Source organism: Thermobia domestica, chromosome 9 (assembly GCF_964235325.1).
Source record: "Thermobia domestica chromosome 9, izTheDome1.hap1.1, whole genome shotgun sequence".
Taxonomy (NCBI): domain Eukaryota; kingdom Metazoa; phylum Arthropoda; class Insecta; order Zygentoma; family Lepismatidae; genus Thermobia; species Thermobia domestica.
The window spans coordinates 99993457-100005643 of record NC_137462.1 but is presented as its reverse complement, the minus strand read 5'-3'; the positions used below and the strand labels follow the sequence as shown (position 1 = coordinate 100005643).

General features: G+C 37.1%; 1 protein-coding gene across 1 annotated transcript in view; it reads left to right on the top strand.

Moving 5' to 3' along the window:
* Positions 1–12187, top strand: part of IP3K2 (Inositol 1,4,5-triphosphate kinase 2) — a 409624-nt gene that overhangs the window by 203883 nt on the left and 193554 nt on the right. The window lies entirely within an intron of this gene.

Below are 12187 nucleotides of genomic sequence, written 5' to 3'. Positions count from 1 at the left end.
TTGCAGAGTGCAAAGTTTAAAACTTGAACAATATTTTAATTTTTTCCGTATGAAAAAGTTATAAATCAAGAGCAAATATACTATTTCACGAACAATCCTCTTTTACTATTCTAATATGTTTAATAATAGCGTAAGAAATCTAATAGTAATTCAGAACATGTTTCACAGTTGTTATTTTTTGTTACATAGTTGTAGCTGTAGCATGTAGTGAGTGGAATTTAACTGTAATAAATTCACTAATTAACCATATTCGAATTAAGTTTTATTTTTAAGTTCGGGATGAAGGGGTGGAGAAATATGTAGTTATTGGGGGCACCGAGCTTTTCTACATTTTACTTTCAAGATCTCCATTTTTCTTTTGTCATTTGTTCCTAATAAAAAAAAGTTCAGTCACTTTTGGATTGTCATAGGATAGTAGGAGTTGGATTTCTGGATGCAGCCTGTGAGATTCTAGAGGAGCTAACTGCTTGAAAAAATATTTTTGAATCATCTGTAACATATGAAATAAGGATATGTATCATAAAAAATTGAAAGTAACTATGTCTGCGTAATCATCACGGTCAAATTGCAAAGTCAAATGAATTGACGTTTGGTATATAATCAGGCTCCATTCCCAACTGGGAAGTTACCATACGCGTGTCACTTTCATTATAATACATATCCTTAGGGGGAGTAGAAGTCCGAATTTTTGCGAAAAATTTAGTATCTTACAAGCCGTTCAACTGAGAGCTGAAATTCAACATATAACTCTTTATTAAAAATAAAGAAAATATGTCCTGGCATTTTTTAAAATTATCTTTTATGGGCGGGGGGACGGGGGTGCATTTTCTATATATTGGAAATTGGTAGTGGGTTGATTTGTAAAAATAATCGAAAACGATTGATATTAGTTGAGAAACAAATTGAGTAATGCATACTAAAGTTCTTTTTGAATTTTATACCCACTGCTTTCTATTTATAATTGCTGAAGCTGGTGTTTAATGTATGGAGCGTTCCGAGCATAAGGCAATCAAGCCATAAAGTTAGAGAAAAATGGCCATAAAATTTGTAACATGGGCATTTTCAATTAGTACGGCATGCTTAATTATATAGAAAATTAGTTTCTCTCTCTCTCTCTCTCTCTCTTTTTTTTTTTTTTTTTTTTTTTTTTTACGTTGGTCTACTTTTCATTGATTTGAAACTTTCAAATTTCACCCTATTTTCTACTGAAATGTGTCTGTAAGGCAACAAAGAAATAATTATATATGATAAATTTAAATTCATTTTAATTTGGAAGATGAGAAACACTTTGCCATTATATATCGTAAAGGTCAGACCCACCAGTATTGTAACAGAGAGGTGCTTGAGCCATTGACGGTAGAAATTCAAACTCCGATAAGTGATAATTTCACAGTCTTGTTTTATTACAAGTGTAACCTCTTTAGTCAATGGAGAGGAGGACGTGGGCCATCGGTCAGAGTTGATGTCGATGGGTTTTGGTGGGTCGGAGTTGGTAACAATGGTTCAGAGTGGTTCATAGTTGGTGGTGGGTCAGAGTGGATCACGATGGTTGATGGGTCAGAGTGGGCCAATGGGGCATTTGGGTGGTGGGTGATAGTGGGTCATGGTGGGTCGTGGATCAAATTTTCATTGACCCACACCATCTCTGGTTAAAATTGTACTAAAGATAAGAGGCACCGAAGATGCATGTCGGCTATTATGCTCAAATTTTGCTCATGGATAGTACTCCACCAGGAAGCAATAAATCTGAAACGGTTCATGGTATCACCTTCTAGAACTCGAAATGTAGGGGTTTGTCTGATTGGCTAAATTAAGACGTCAATGATTTATCCTTCAACAACCAAGCCTTTTATGATCGTTTCCGTGGGGAAGTCAGGAGAACACGTGCCTAGTAATCGTAATATTGATAGTTTGCGTCCACCCCGGGTATTTGTTTTGTGTTTTTTTGATTCACCTAAATATAAACAAATCACACATATAGGCATTTTGACATATTTTGGGAGAGTAATTTTGTGGTTCGTTGGCGTTTCATCGCGTCTCTGCTGCTGGTGGTAAAGTTTTCAAAATGGAACTTGGGCCACCACGGATCGTCGCTGCGGGGCCACCAATTTCTGGCGAGAGGTCAATAGTTGACCATCTGTAGTCCACCGACGCTTACAGCTTAGAGTAATGAACGATATCTTTGCCTTGTAGAGTTCATGACTACCGACGTCGGCAGTCAACTAGCTTTTAATATTCCTTTACTAACCATCTATTGTTCATGTTTGTACACGGTGTTGTCATAATAATAATAATAATAATAATAATAATAATAATAATAATAATAATAATAATAATAATAATAATAATAATAATAATAATTATTATTATTATTATTATTATTATTATTATTATTATTATTATTATTATTATTTGTAGTAACAGTAGTATAATTGATGATAGAATAAATATTGTCTATGTATTGTCTAGGTAGGACTACACACAGGATTTGGCTCGTTTTGGTTCGACTTGACTCTAATCCGAGTCGAGTTGGAAGATATTTTTCGCGCCGAGTCCAAGAGTAGACCTCAAAGATGTCTGTTTCGAGTCGAGTCGAGTTTCAAAGAAAAGTCGTTCGTGCCCATCCCTACTAATGAGAGCTTAATCGGAGTTAAGCGAAATTGAAAGTCTCACTATTTATCTAAGCGACCCCGAAAACTATGAATCTAATATCGATCATTTTCTAGCAATCTTTTATATGTATCCCCCTCCCATTCACCATAGGTAACCCGACAGCAATCTTTTTGAAACTATAAGAAATGTGGTTAAAATTACTCTAGACCAGTGGTTCTCAATCTAATTCCTATCACGATCCCCTTTTATCACACGCTCTTGCCAGCGACCCTTTTATAATTTGTTTTATAATAAGCTTGTGTGAGATTTTTAACATACCTATTTCTATAATAGTAGAATCCATTTTTTTGTTTATAGTGAACAGTGCCATGGAAAATCAGTGCCCGGGGCGAGAGTATAGTACGATGTCACCGTATATATGAGTGACGTCGACAGACTAGCTACGAAGCACCACCATGGTTGGCACGAAGCTCAATAACATTTTCAAAATAAGCCCTACCTTTCCTTAATTTTGAGCACATTTTATTACGTTTTTCCTTCTATTTTACACATGTGCACATGTACTTTCCTAACATGAGTAACACACTTCCTCCGAAATGTGTGGCCCCTTTTTTCGGCGCCCCGCACTGACAGTGGATACAGTAACTGTAATATCTATATTCCCAATGACGAAGGTGCTGGTTCAAGATGGATGTTAAACTCCTTCATTGAAGAGGCCATTAACGTATCCGATCTAAGTCCACAACTTCTTGACCAAATAATAGAATGATCATGCTACAAGTCTTTGCAACTGGTTTTTTGTAACGAAGACTTGGACAAGTTCTGCCTGATGAGGAGAGAAGAATAACCTGGTCTGGGGATTGCTGCTTTAAAAGTAATAATTCCATTTGCTATATCGTACTTGTGCGAAAGTGTGTTTTTTTTATGGTAAACATAAAAACAAAGATAAGAAATCGCTTATCAGTTGAAAATGGTTTGATAATGTTCGTCATGAAGATTGAACCGGACATTGCTGCACTAGTGAAATTACACCATGCTTAGGTATCTCATTAGGTTTTAACTTTAATTGTATTTCAATGTGCAGGTTTTGTTGCATGTGTATTTTTCTAGTATTTCTATATACAGTTCTCATTAGTTTTATATCATACCTCTTTGATTTAAATTCATTTTTAAACAACTCTACTAACTAACTAACTCTATGGCCTATGGAACCCGGAGGTTCAATGCCGCGTTCACAAAAGCTCTACACTGACTTCTATCCTTAGCTAATTGGATCCAGCTTCTACTTTGTATTCTTATCTCAGCGAGATCCATCTTAATATTGTCCTCCCATCTGCGCCTAGGTCTTCCTAATGGTCGTTTTCCGATTGGTCTTCCAGTCAAGATTTTGAAAGCGTTTCTACTTTCTTCCATTCTAGCTACATGACCTGCCCACCTAAGCCTTCTAGACTTGGCGACCCTAACAATGGGTAAACCGTATAAATTATGTAGTTCCTCGTTATGAAGTTTCCGCCATTCCCCATTCCCGTTCCTCTTGGGTCCGAATATTCGTCTAAGGATCTTGTTCTCAAATACTTTCAGTCTATGTTCTTCCCTCAGAGTAAGCGACCATGTTTCGCAACCATACAGAACAACAGGCATGATTATCGTTTTGTATATTTTAAGCTTCAAATTTCTCGACAGAATTCGCGACGACAAGAGACTTTGAACCGAATAGTAACACGAATTCTACACCCTTTGAAAATGTTCAGTAGACTTATTTTTTATTGTTCTTTACAGTGTGTATAAAAAATAAAAGTATGCTTATCAGAACAAAATTAAAAATAATATTTAAAAATAATTTCTGGTATTAGATTCTAACTATATTTATCTCTTCCGCCTATCTTCGCGATCCCCTAGGGGCCGCGACTCCCAGGTTGAGAAACCCTGCTCTAGGCATGCATGAGTTATGTTGGAACATACATACATACACTTTTATGTGTATAAATGCAGATAAGAGAGAGTTGAGAGAGAGCGATTAAGGAATTGCCGCTCTCAATCTCTTCACTTTACTTTTGCGATTCGCGAATTTCTTGCGTGACAGTTTGGGGCTAGCTAGTTTTTTGTCTTGGACCACGATCCGATTTTCGAAATGCTCTACCTAAATGCTGTAATGCGAATATTGAGAAGTTATCTGCGATGAAAGTAGCTGCAAATAAATACATTACATAACTTATTTATTGCTATTACACGATTTTTTAAATTTGTATTCAATATTCACACATAACACACCGACGTTCTGTCAATACCTCAGATGTTATATTTTAAAGATAAGAATTACTTATGTCGTGAAATGATATGAATATATATATTCAACTGATATATACAACTGATGATATGAATATATATATTCAACTGATATATACAACTGATGAATTGTAATGTAACTATTTTACATAATTTTCATGCATTGAGGAAAGTAAAATATCATAAAAGAATTTCACCTGAACGGGTATCGAACTCACGATTTAAGCGCTCGGTGGTGTACCACTGAGCTAATATGACCGCTTTTCGGAAGCTGCTTCTGAAATATAACTGAGCTCATACGTAAATGCTCTTTTCCGTATGGAAATCACAATGACGAAACGAGAGTGTGAATACATAGTCTCGAAATATTGTATCATTAAGTATTTCAATGTTACTTTTTTCTACACTTAATACCATTTGAACATGTCTTATTATATTTAACAGAAGGAAAAACATATCTGTACATCGTTTCCCGATTACTAAGCTTGGCTTTGGAGGTTCGAACCAGCAGCTTTAGTTTACTGTTTTCCGAAGATACCCGAAGTTGGACTTCGAAAGTGTTTGTCTCAAAACAGCTATCATCATATCGCTCAATCTGTTTGGTATATGGTATATGTTTTCATACGTGTAAAGTCAGTATAACAATTCATTCTTTAAACAGCTTTTCGTATGTATTAATATTCCTTTATAAAAACTGTTTTTAATATTATTATTACGGCGCACCATTTTCAGATTTCTTTCGCGAGTCGTTGACCAAGTCGTTCCCCACCAGCGTTGCCAGACTCACAGCTCGGAATTATTCCAAAACCTGATCGAACTTATGCTAGATTCGGTCAAATTATGCTAGATCCTCATAATTACTAATTCAGGAGTTTAAAAAAACGAAGTTGAGATACGATAACGTAACTTAAAATACACAGAGAGCAAGAATGCATGGATAGAACTCAATACTTCACGCACCAAAATTTTAACTCAACTAAATTAATGCAGTCGTTGCCAGATTCAATGGCGTATATGTCGTATAAATGAATGCAAAGTTTTTGTTTACATATTTTGAAAGAAAATTACTTCGCAGCATAAGCGGAGTTGGGAATCGTCTGCTGGGGGGGGGGGAAGATTTTTGGTCGGTCTCGGAGCTGTCATTTCAGGAATAAATATGATCATGAAGTCAGAAATAAAGATGGTGAAGTTGTCAAAAAGTTGGGGGGAGAATGGCCCCCATAGCTCCGCCCATGCGTCGGAGTTAAAGGATTAGAAAACCCTGGGTGGAGCCACAAAAAAAGCCCAAACACGTTTCGAACTTACTTCGAAAAATAAGACTGCCTGTATGGTTTACCGACTGTATGAATCAATGGAAGAGGATACATTTCTGCCGTTCTTTTTCTTCCCACGACCAACTTCTTTCTCATCTTCAGGTTTTACGGCTTTTTGATAAACTTGCTGAAATTGTGCTAGATTTGGGCAGGATGCTAAAAGCAAGATGCTAGATGCTAGAGACATGCAAATTATGCTAGATCTAGCATCATTATGCTAGATCTGGCAACGCTGTTCCCCACAATAGGCGTGTCGTGCAAGTAACCAATCACACGTCAGGTACTAGCTTTTACCTATTGCTTCCTTCTCACAGCTCAGAACATTGGTAACTATGGATAGACGTACAGCAGTAATTACTTTATGGGAGTTGGAAGGTTATTCTGCAACTGCAGCTAGCAGGCGAGTAGGTGTCCCGGCCTCTACAGGAAGGCGATGGATTCGGAAATATGGTGCTACAGGTCAGACTGATAATTTACGATCTCCTGGTCGTCCGCATGTGTCAACCGAAGCCCAAGATGCGAGATTAGTAAACGAAGCCCGGTTAGACCCACTAAGGACGTCTAGACAGCTAAGGGAAGTTTCTCTCTTTCCTGGTAGTAAGCATACAGCTCTGCGAAGGCTTCGTCATGCTGGGTTACGTGGCCGTGTTGCTGCCGTGAAGGAAAAACTCTCAGGCGACCACAAAATTTACCGTCTCGCGTTTGCACAGGCGAATGTGGGTCTCAATTGGGAAAACGTAGTTTTCTCAGATGAATCCATATTCACAACATCAAAGGAGGGACGCCGTTTTGTGTATCGTCCGAGAGGCACCCGATATGACCATGGATATGTGGCTGCTTGCAATCGCAGTGGCCATGTATCTATTTTATGTTGGGGTTGGATTTCCAGTCGCGGAGCAGGACAGCTTCATAGAATTGAAGGACATCTGGACAATGCTCAGTACTTAGACATTATCAGTAATATCATGGTGCTATCTGTACGAGTATTTCAGCCTGATGGTGTAATTCAGTTCCAGCAATACCAGTCGCCAATACATACTTCCCGTGTGATTCAGGAATGGTTCGCAGGGCATCCTGAGATTGATTTAATCGACTGGCCGCTCGTGGAGCAGACCTCAATCTCATGGAAAATATGTGGGCAGAAGTGAAGCGTACTCTAAGGGAAAGTTGACCTGAGGCAGATCCACCAAGAACTCAGGATGACCTGTGGCATCTTGTTTCCGAAGCATGGCTGGAGGTAGGGGAAGGAGATAGATTTGTCACCCATGTAATAGATTCCATGCCCAGAAGAATGGAGCGTGTAATAAATTCAGAAGGGTCTTGGACACAATATTAATGTCCCAGCCTTAACTCCCGAAAACAGCCCTTTTCAGGGCTACCTAAACGCTTCTGAAAATATTTCTAGAAGTAAACCACTCCTTGTATCCGATTTCTGTGCAATCCTACCAACAAAAGAATGATAATTATCTGTAGGCTTTGAACTCAAGACCTCTTTATTGGCAAGTCCGTACTCTACCAGTGAGCTAACATGAACACGCAAACCCAATCTGAAGAAATACGATTTTCAATTTCTGGTATTCGATGACAATGATCCTCATATACTTGGCAAATGTTGTATTCAACTTGGGATATTCCGCAACACACATACACAGACACATAAACAAAGCGAAAGAGAGAGAGAGAGAGAGATGAATATACAAAAGCATATTCAACGTATTCGAATGAGACTCTAAGTAACGACATTCCGTTCTAAAGAGAATTTGTGTTTCTTCCCGTGACGTTAAGGGGATCGGGAAAAGTTATGTATCTTGAAGCAGGATACGACTTTGGGTACTCTGTTTATACACTTTCTATATCCGTAGGAATATATTGTATTTCACGAATGTAAATGACATGCTGTAATGAGAATATTGAGAAGTTACATCTGTATGACAAATAGATGCAAATAAATACACTACATAACTTATTTATTGCTATTAAATGATTTTCCTAACTTGTATTTACATCCTCATATATAATACCGACCTACTGTGAAAATTATCTCAGATGTTATATTTTAAACATAATAATTACTATGTTCTGCAATGATTATGTTATATATACACAACTTATGTATTCTAATGTAATTATTTTATATAATTTTTCATGCATTGCGGAAAATATAATTTTAAAAAAAGGATTAGCCTAGACGGGATTCGAACCCTCAACCTTATGATTTAAAATCCGACAGCTTACCAATGAGCTAACACAACCTTCTAGCGAGGTGTAACGGATCTCAAGATAATTATGACATTCATATCCATTACAAACGCTGTTTCTGTTCTACTTTGACTTTTATTTTAGTACTCAGGCGATAATTATGTTCTATTTCTTAACTTTGAGCATTCTTTTACATATGGAAAGATTCCTTAACGTATTTAAATGTTCCATTACGTATGGAGAGCTAAATGACAAACAAGCATGTGCTAACATTAAAAAAAAAAAGGTTTCGAAATATTGTATCATTAAGTATTTCAATCAATGTTGCTTTTTTAAACACTTGGTAACAAGTCTTATTATATTTAAAAGAAGAAAAACACATCTGCAAACTTTTTCCCGATTGCAAAGGCTGGCTTGGAGGTTCGAACCTGGCTTACTTTTTCCCGAAGATACCCGAAGCTGGACTTAGAAAATTTTTGCCTCAAAATACCAATAAAGAATGCGCTCAACCTTTTTGAGACAAGGTGTACATCCAAGGATCCAACGTTCATCCCTGACTGTGTTCGCGAGCCACATTTCATCCGGCAATGTGCACTTAATGACCTAGTCCGTGATTTGCACCTGACAAAACAAGAGGCGAAACTTCTGGGATCAAGGCTCCAGCAGTGGAACTTATTGGATGCAGAAACGAACATATCAGTGTACAGGAAAAGGCATGTTCAATTTTCAAGCTATTTCTCAATGCAAGATAATGTGTGCGTATGTACGGATATAAATGGGTTGATGGCGGAGCTAGGAATTCCTTACGTTCCAGAAGAATGGAGGTTATTTATCGACGCGTCAAAGGTCAGCCTTAAAGCTGTCCTTTTACATAATGGAAATAAAAAACCTTCTATACCACTTGCGCACTCAGTGAAGATTAAGGAATCCTATGACACCATGTCAACTTTGCTAAATCTTATAAATTACAAGGACCATTGTTGGCAAATATGTTGTGATCTCAAGGTAGTTGGTATTTTATTAGGACTGCAGTGCGGTTACACGAAGTACCAATGTTTTTTATGTTTATGGGATAGCCGAGCTGATGACAAACATTATGAAGTGAAGGAATGGGAACCTAGAGTGAATTACGTACCTGGAGAATGCAACGTCAAATACGCTCCTTTGGTAGATCCTAATAAGATATTACTACCGCCACTTCATATCAAGTTAGGACTTATGAAAAACTTTGTCAAAGCCATGGACACATCTGGTGAAGGTTTCAAGTATTTGCGAGATAAGTTCCCTAACCTGAGTGATGCTAAGATTTCAGCGGGAGTGTTTATTGGTCCCCAAATTAGGAAATTAATGCTTGATGATAGCTTTGACAGCAAGTTAAACAGTGCTGAGCTAGCTGCCTGGACAGCATTTAAGTGTGTTGTGCGCAACTTTCTGGGCAATAACAAAGCTGAGAGTTACACAGAAATCGTTCAGGACATGATACAGAAATACAAAGAGTTGGGTTGTAGGATGTCTTTAAAAATCCACTTTTTGCACTCCCACCTCAGCTTCTTTCCTGCTAACCTAGGTGCTCTCAGCGACGAACAGGGGGAAAGATTCCACCAAGATATAATGGCAATGGAGAAAAGGTACCAAGGACGATGTGATCCTTCAATGATGGGGGACTATTGTTGGGGTCTTGTTAGAGAATGCAACATTTCTTACAAAAGAAGGAAGTAGTGTACGTTTTTGTAACCCAATGGAAGTTTCATATATTGTGATAGTTTTGATTGTCTTTTCATGACCTTTTGGTACATTTGTATTATTGTTTATTGTAAATTGTCACACTTGTAAATTATATTGTATTATATTTTATATATGTTTGTGGTAATAAAGCAAAACGTTTTACCTCAACTTAAGAGATCTGAAAGCATTACTATAAGGTGCAATAAACAGTACACACAGTATACATACAAACATATTTATTTCTCTAGAAAGAATAAAGCGATTATTACGAAACTTGGAGGGTTTGTTAAATATGAATCAAAGTATACTTAGGTATAATTTCTATGTTAGTATATGCAAGGGGACAAGATCTTGGGGTGTAAAATAAACGAAAAGGGAAATTTTTGAGGGATTTTCCCGAAAATCCCTCTTTTACGGGAAAATCGTACGTGATAAAGAAAAACCGAGTGCATATTCGAATTCAGCGCAAAAAGTTCCTTTAAGAACAGGTATTTCCTTTTATGTAACAAAACCTTTGTTAACTAGTGTAATCGAGGAATGGCCTTTAAAAAAAATGTCCTGGGTTAACCTATTTGGAATATTTTAATGTTTCATTCTTTATTCATAACATTTTGAATCACATGCAGTCGTTTCCTGAATAATGAACTGCTGTGTTTTTTTAATACTTCTCAAAAGATTAGGGAAGGAGAACCATTGTTTTGCAATGCATTATTTTTACTGAGAAGGGCTTGTTGAGATATCGGTAATGTAGAAAAGGTTTCTTTTTCAACTTACAACAAGTCATGGGTTCCCTAGATGCTAGAAGTTCCGTTGTGCCGGTCTAAATTTTCTCTCTTTCCTTAAAATAATACCATGTTGCGAAAATCGACTAAAAAAATAATAATCTTTAGGCCAACACGAAGTTTCACTGTACGTTCATAAAAATGCACTCTAGTGGACAAATAGCGAACCTCTTTAAAAGCGTGTATTTTGTCGCGCTTCTCCTTCCTGTCCAAAAGAACCCGTTGTTTCGGAAACGGCGAAACTGTTTTTTTTTTTTTTTTTTTTTTTTTGTTCTTTGTCAGCGAGAGGGCGATACCAGGTAGCAAGCAAGACGACCCAGAAAGTTGCACATGGTTTCACTCCTTGCAAGATGAAAAAAAAAAAAAAAACAAAGTTGTATGTCACTTTCAAGACTATGATTACATGGAGAAATATTGTGGTGTTTCAAGATTATTTTTTTTTTTTTAAATGACAACTACAAAATTCATGTAAAGTGACAACGTGGTCTAAGGTAGTGTTCAAAAGAAAATCGAGATCAGAGAAAACCACAACCCTATATTCGGGATACTTGTATTCTGAAGGACTTGAAATGACAAGCGCAGTTACGGGAAGAACAACTATTACCATCGAATTGATGTTTCTTCTAGGCATACTTTCGAGGAGAAGGCCTCCCGGAATTAAGATAAAATTATATTAAGATTATGTCATTACTGTAATTTTATATGTCACTAATAAAATTATATTAAGATCATATGCAGGATACGTTCTTTAGCAGGTAATTTCCCAGTGCAACCTCGTGACATTTTGATTTTTCCCCCGAACAAAATTTTCTGGAAGAATGCCTGCCTGGTATCTATACTAAAAGTATGTATATTCTTATTACTGAAGCGAAAACAGAAATAACAGCTCTGAAAGAGAATAAAAATTGGGTGAAAATAAGGAGGAGTTAAGTTGCGAAAGAGGATGGATGGTCAGTTCAGTGAAGAACTTTTTTCCCTGTTTGCAATTCAAAGTGGGTTTGGCTTTACGATCTTGTCTCATCGACGATTGGAAGTCCTCCATTTGTAGGAATAATCGCTGCATGTAATGTAACGAAAGCGGCGGCATCAACACACAAAATTGTAATCGATTGTCAGTCACTCAGATATATATTTATGTATTTCCTTTCTTTTCTTCTCTTGGCTATATTGAGAGCTAATGTCTCTCACGTACTAATATGGCAACACCGCGTTGCCGAAGGAGATTTTTGAAAAGGATCAGCAACGTCGCATTGCGCTGAATACAACCAC